The 7658-nt window shown below is 34.0% G+C and overlaps 1 pseudogene; it reads right to left on the bottom strand.

Annotated features, from left to right (window-relative positions):
- Positions 1 to 365: 365 nt before the first annotated feature.
- On the bottom strand, positions 366 to 3535 carry LOC146399401 (olfactory receptor 4P4-like; annotated as a pseudogene).
- Between the last annotated feature and the right edge of the window lie 4123 nt (positions 3536 to 7658).

The following is a 7658-nucleotide window of genomic DNA, read 5'->3' as shown; positions in this document are numbered from 1 at the left end:
AGTTCCCAGGCTACGTGTCTAATTGGAGCTATAGCTGCCGGCCTATGCCAGAGCCACAGCAATGCCAGATCCAAGCTGTGTCTGTGACCTACACCACAGCTCACAGCAATGCTGGATCTTTAACCCGCTGAGCAAGGCCAGGGATCAAACCCACAACCTCGTGGTTCCTAGTGGGATTCGTTTCCACTGCACCATGACAGGAACTCCTGTAACTGATTCTTAATAAATTATTATTCATATTTTCACTTCTGCATCCTTTTTTTGCTTATTTAACATTGCTTTAATTGTTGTAAGCCAGATGTTTTTTATGCATGTAAATCTGCTCACATCATCTTAAAATCTGAGAGAATTAACTAAATGCCAAATTTACTTCCTGTATGGTTGAACAAGTGTCATTTACTAAAGCCTTTTTTATGTAATTCATAAAATGACAACAATGGCCAACTAATCTGTTAGACAGATGTTAGCTCCTTACCTCCACATTTAGGTGACTCCAAACTTCTTTTAATAAAAATGTTTAGCTATGATGTTTGACACCAAACTTATCTCAGAGTTTTCCATTTCTGAGTTTCCTAGTGTATAGATTAAGAGGTTAAACATAGGAGCAATGATGGAGTAAAACAGGACAAATACTTTATCTTCAGGAAAACTGGAGCAAGGTCTAAGATAGGTAAAGAGTGAAGCAGCAAAAAATAAAATTACTACAGTGATATGAGAGCCACAGATGGAGAGGGCTTTTCATCTTCCTTCAGCTGAGTGATTCCTTAAAGTGAATAATATAATGACATAAGAGAAAATAAAACCACACATGTCATTGAGGCCACCATTCCTGAATTGATAAGCATAATGACAGGCAACTTTTAGCAAAGGAGAGATGTCATAAAAATAGTGATTGATCTCATTAGGACCACAGAAAGGCAACTGGATTATCACAGACAATTGAGAAAAGGAGTGAACAGCTCCACCAGCCCAAGCAGCTAAGACTAGGAAATTGCATCTTGTCCTGCTCATGATAATCATGTAATGGAGAGGTCTGTAGATGGCAACATAGTCATCAAAGGCCATGACTGTAATAATTAAGACTTCAATCATTCCAAAGAAATGCTTGGAAAAGACCTACAACATCCAATTACCATAGGAAATGGTTTTCTTTCCACTAGCAGGTCACCAATGAATTTGGGAGTAATGCTAGAGGTATAGCAGATGTCCAAGGAAGAGGACTGAGGACTGTGGCAGAGGAAATAGTATGTGGGTTGGTGAAAAAGAGGACTGCATCTAATAGTAATAAGAATCAGAAAGTTTTCTATCAACAGGGCAATGTAACAGAGTAAGAAAAACATAAAGCACAATATTTATATGTTCTGGTAAGAAGAAAGTCCCCAAAAATGAATAGTGAGATACTTCTCTTTCTATATAATTCATTTTGCCATCTGTTATAAACAGATGATTTAAATATCTGAAAAGAAAAATCATGAATTTTCACTTAAAAATAGCAAGAGAACTATGTCTAGATACTCATATTGCAACAGAACAAAGGGTGGGAAAAAATGTATACATGTAAGAGTAACTTGATCCCCATGCTGTACAGCAGGAAAAAAATTTTAAAAAGCATCATAATAAAAATTTCAAATTTACCAAAAACAATATCCATTAGTAGTAATATTAGTAATTTCTTAAATTTAAGCTTGAATTTTTTCTCTTGTTTTGTAAAAAGTATTGTGAAATAACTTTATCATGGGAAAATGAATTAATTTTCAACATTACCATCAATAATTATAGGATATTTAAATGGTAGAGAAAATATTTTATTATTGCGTACTAGATAACAATTTTTAATTTACATAATTTTTTAAATGTACACAGTTTTAAATGTATAAGCCTCCTCCCTATGGTCAACTGGACTTTTTCCAGGGTGCTCTAGATGGATTTTCGGTTTTGTTTGCAACTTTATCCTCAAAGGTGCAAATTTATTGAAATTATATCACCTTGAATTGCTTAATTTGACTAGTCACCCATGTCATGTGAACAAACAATATAAACTGGACATATAAAACTAATTGTTTCAGGAACATTAAAAAGCAAAGTAGGTTGAAACTATGCAGCAAAACATAAACTTCAACTGAGTGAATTTGTGAAAAATAATCACTAAATTCTTTCATTTCTCCTATTTACAGAATAACCTTGTATGTAGGACCAATCAAAATGATAAAATACAAGTATAAATTTCCCAATCATATTTGAATCATTCATACTCTATAACTTCTCTGAGAATTTGATGTGACTTATACACAAGCTAGGCAATAAAATTCAATTAAAGTTAATACAGAAAGTAGCTCTAGGATAGATTGTCAGCACTAAAATCCTATTCATTGCATTAATGAATGGAAGAAAAATTCAACAATTTCATCTTTTGTACAGTATTGAAGTTTTATACAGAGAGAAAGAGCATGTAAAATATAGTGTTCTCCAGAAACTGTTTTATAAGGTGTTGAGGAGTTAACTTATACCCTGTGGGGATATAAACCCTGCAGTACACTTTCAACCAGTATGGGCAGATGTGGACGCCATCTGGGTACTCAACATGACTTTATAAAACACAGAATGCTTTTGTAGCGAAGTTACTCAGAAGCCATCATGTACAATAGCTTACAAATTCACCGTAAATAGGTAAATTAGTAGCAGTTTAAAATGTCCAATACTGTGAGAAACAAATTCTACTTTTATTCTTTTTTCTTTTTCTGGCTGGACCTGCAGCATATGGAAGTTCCTGGGCTACAGGTTGAATGAGAGATGCAGCCAGGGTCTACAACACAGCCGAGGCAACACTGGATCTGCGCTGCATCTGCAAACTGTAGCACAGCTTGTGGTGATGCCAGATTCCTAACTTGCTAAAGGAGATTAGGAATCAAACCTGCATCCTCATGGACACTATGATGGTTTCTTAACCTGCTTAGTCACAGAGGGAACTCCCAGTTCTATTTTATTTTATTTTATTTTATTTTATTTTATTTTATTTTATTTTATTTTGTCTTTTTAGCTATTTCTTGGGCTGCTCCCATGGCATATGGAGGTTCCCAGGCTAGGGGTCCAATCGGAGCTGTAGCCGCCAGCCTACGCCAGAGCCACAGCAACGTGGGATCCGAGCCATGTTTGCAACCTACACCACAGCTCATGGCAATGCCAGATCGTTAACCCACTGAGCAAGGGCAGGGACTGAACCCGCAACCTCATGGTTCCTAGTTGGATTCGTTAACCACTGCGCCACGACGGGAACTCCGCAGCTCTATTTTAAATTATTATTCAACTCTAATTTCAAGAAAAAAAAAATCAATTTTTTCCAATTATAAATTGAATGTTGCCACAACACATCTTAACATCTATTTTTTTTTTTTAAACAAAGTGAAGATAACTATCAGGCTCACAGTGTTTGACGGTTAACAGTACCTAAATAAAGTTTAATAAATTGTGTTTCATTGATCAACTTCCTCCTTACCTTATTACCACTAATGCCAATTCCTTGATTAGGAGAGGGCATACTGTTTACATCAAAGATAGATTTATTTACCTACAACAAATTGATGTAAAGGTAGCCATTAGATAAATAGGTTAGTAAACAACTTAAACTAATGTATCCATACCATCAATTTTCAATAAAAGAGACTAAGAACAAGATAATCTAAGTGATTTCTTAGCATAAGAAAGTAAAGCATTGTGGATATTGGCAGATATTTTGATTTCCACTCAATTTGTGGCTATTTCCCATGTTTGAGATCAGAACAAGATGGGTTGTTTTGGAATGTAACAGTGTGAGAGAGTATTTTGTTCTAACTTCAATAGGAAAAAATATCCAAGATAAGAGACTACCACATCACCTACTCTGACTTTATAAATAATTAGAGGGCTATATCTTGCAGTTAATAGTAATATGACAAGAAATAATTGTAATACTCTTGTGTCATACATGGTTCCAAACCAGTTTATTTCATTTTTTGTATTTTTTGAGTGAACAGTTTCTGAAATTATCAGACACACATTTATAATTAAGTTCAATGAAGAAATGAATACAAAAATTAAATATTATACATATATTTATGATGATTATCAGGAAAAATCTCAATTTTTATAATACGTTAGTAAAAAAAATAAAATTAAGAGATTGATTGTCTTAGGGTATTTCTTAGTGCTAAGTGAAACTGTGTACTAGGCCCTAAGTGCTTGTGTTGTGGAGTAAAAGCCTTTCCCCTTAAGCCTCTCAGGCCTTCACTCAGTCTCAAAAGGCTGACTCAAGACTTAATGAATAGGAAATATTGTTACAGCTAAAAACTAGTTAAAACAGTCTCCATTATGCTATGTCCTGCCTTGGCCCACTGACTTATTACCAATATTTCCTTTCTAGAAATCTTTTTTATAGAGAAAATATCAAGAAGCAATAACTCCAAAGGTGACTAGAAACCATCATCAGACTGACTGATGCCAGACTTGACCACTCGAAAATAATCAATGGAGGGAGAATAATATAGACACCTTAATCAATAACCCTGTCTTCTGAGCTAAACTTATAAAATCTCTTGCTGTCCCCTCTCAAGGCAGGACACAATTTTGAGGCATTAACCTGTGGTTGTCTCCTTTTCCCACCAAAGCAATAAAACTGTTCTCTCTGCTTCACCCAAAACTCTTTTTCCAAAACTTAATTGGTGCTTGTGTACAGAGACTGCATTTAGGCTACATAATCACTAAGTTGATTTTTTTTCCTGTGCTACAAAAATATAGTTAAATCATTACTTTTATTTCTTTGGTCATGTTGCAGAAAAATCCTGCGTTCTCTCTATACAGTGCTAGCAAAAGAATAAGAACAATTGCTCCTATAGTTAACGTAGAATTTCCATGATAATTTCAATTTTCTCCAGGGTGGATCAAAACATGGCCTGCTATAAATTTACCTTAATTGAATTTTATGCATCTAGTCCATTTTAGGACAACAAGGTTTATGAAAGTTAGAAAATTATTCAACATTCTGGACATGAAAGTATAAACTGGATTATTCTTTGATAAGGATATGAAGAACAATATTAAATCAAAATAAGATTCAATACAATTCACTGCAACTTGTAATTTTAACTCAACTGTTTTTGTCCACAACTGGGTTTCTGCCTATGAATTATGTACAACTAAAACTAAAGTTAACTAAAGAATGTTAGAGTAATCAAATTATTATATGTTGTAGGAGAAATACAGTCTAAAGAATTAAGCCAAATAGAATAATTTTAAATGGTGTATAACCATCCTAAAACACAACTGGTAGAATATTCTCAAAAAAAGTGGTGTGGTTAACTCACTGATTCACAGTACATCACATGTGAGTGGCTGTCAGATTAATTTTAGATTTCATTAGTAAGTATTTCCCCGTGAGATACTTGTTTTGTTGATTCATGCCAGGATTTAATTCTGAAATTAAATAGAGTGATTTACAAACCAATTATCCAAACGCATGTAGGACAACTGTCTAAAATTATTCTGAAAATCAACATGTCTTAGAAAATTTTATATGTTTGCATGGGGAGTGGAATATAAAGATGGAACCAGTGGATCTTCCAACTCAAATAAATAATAAATAAATAAATAAATAATTTTGAATTTCTCACAAAAGTGAACATACATCTTCAGCCCTGGGAGTCATTTATTTTACACTTACACCTAAAAGAAATTTAGTTCATAAGAGCAGAATATGACTTATATACAACACATGAATTAATAAGCCTTTGAATAGTCTAATAAGTTATATTCCAAGAAGCATTTCTAAACAGCTTCACCAAAAGCCTCTTCGCTGCTGTTCAAAGTAATCTCTCTGAGGCTGTGGGCTCTTCCTGACTATAGTCTTCTCCCCAACCTTGTGTTAGCCTGGCTCATGGGAGGGTTGGGAGACCTCCCAAATAGCTCTAGTCAGAGAGTTCAGGAAATTTTGCCTACCCTGTGCTCAACTTGCTTTCTGAAGGAAAAGAAGGAAAATCATGTAGCATGGAATAGCATAAGTTAGATTTGGGGGAAAATCCAAGATGAGGAAAGATAAGCAGAGCCAAAGATAGGCAGCTAAAGTGCAAATATGGATCTTTACATAGAGTAACCTTCAGGGGGTGATTGACTTGCAACCACAGGATGGGAACCAGGTTAATTTTTGGTAGGAACTAACTTTCATGGAATTGATGGTTGAGGAATGGAGGCAGAAGGAAAGATAAAAGAATAGACATTCTGTTTTATACACATTTCAAAGAAGAAACTATGTATGACTAAAAATATCAGGGGAAATTGGCACTAACTGTACTGTATAACTTTTATTTTGTTTACCATTTTTCTCCTGTGCCACTTCATTTCTGCAGGTCATATATGTTCAGCCCAAAATATTCACATAAGTTCAGGTAACCAATCCCTTCTCTCATACTCAAATCCACATAGTCAAATATATAAGACTTCAGGAAGTCAATTTTTAGAATACGTATCTGATATAAAATAATTGTAGTGACAATAATTTATTGGGATTATTTCATGCTTCAGGTTTGGTATATAATTTCATCTCACAATAGTGATATAAGTAGCATTACCTCTATTGCACTGAGAACTTGAGCCTCTAAAAGTTAAATGGCTGACACGTATAGCTGTTAAGCAGCAGGAAGTAAAAAGTTTGTGTGCCTTCTGTGAGTGAAAGAAACAGGTTTTGATCAGTTTAGTAATTACTTCTAGGCTTTGACCATTAAGTAAACTTGAGAAAATGAGATACTAATACTTCAGAATGAAGGGCACCAGAACCCAGTGTTGCACTGGTTCATTTCAACATCATTTAGCCCAATGTTGACCAAGTTTCACTCATGCTCACTTCTAATACACAGAAGGATCTAGCTGGTCATGTCTCTAACCATCATTTACACACACACATACACACACACACACACACACACACACACACACACACACTCTCTCTCCTAACAAAGTTTATTCCTTAGAGATATATGCAAATGCCTCATTTACAGTCCAGTTTCTGAATTTCTCACAGGTCATCTGAATTCACTTTGCTTAGATTTATCTATTCTTTTTTTACCTAAGAATTCCCTTGTAATTCTCATTTCATGGATTATCTGACTTTATTTAGAAGATTGGCCTCTAAATATTTCTTTTAGGCCACATCTAACATACTAAGCTTCTTCAAGTCTGATGATTTGATAGTCTTAGGACTTAAATAATGTGACTATGTAATTTGAGTGTTCATTAGCAATATGGTATTCACTAATAAAGTATAGGTATATTGGAATTTAAGTTTCCAATAAGTTCTTATAGTAATAAACAAAATTTCTTAATTATATATTTATAACCATAAATATGTCTTAAATATTCTATTCATAAATTTATAGATTGACCAAATAATTCATAAAGTTTATTACATATATGACAGATATGTTTGAAATATGAGTTACTGTGCTATGGGATAGAAAATAGACATAAAAATATATAAATATAACCATAAAATAAAAGGACTAGCAAATGCATAAACTTAGCCCCATATATTTTAGGTGTGGACTTAATATATCACACTATTGTATATTCTGCTAATACACTTTGGTGATGCTCCCTTGGGTAAAATTAAAAAAAAAATAGGTTCTGTCTTTGTT

Source organism: Sus scrofa, chromosome 10 (genome assembly GCF_054392235.1).
Source record: "Sus scrofa isolate SSC_HxYL_T2T_F1_AM1 chromosome 10, Sscrofa_HxYL_maternal_Yorkshire_Landrace_v2.0, whole genome shotgun sequence".
In the NCBI taxonomy this organism is placed as follows: domain Eukaryota; kingdom Metazoa; phylum Chordata; class Mammalia; order Artiodactyla; family Suidae; genus Sus; species Sus scrofa.
The sequence above is the reverse complement of the archived record's forward strand: the minus strand, read 5'-3'. Positions and strand labels throughout refer to the sequence as shown.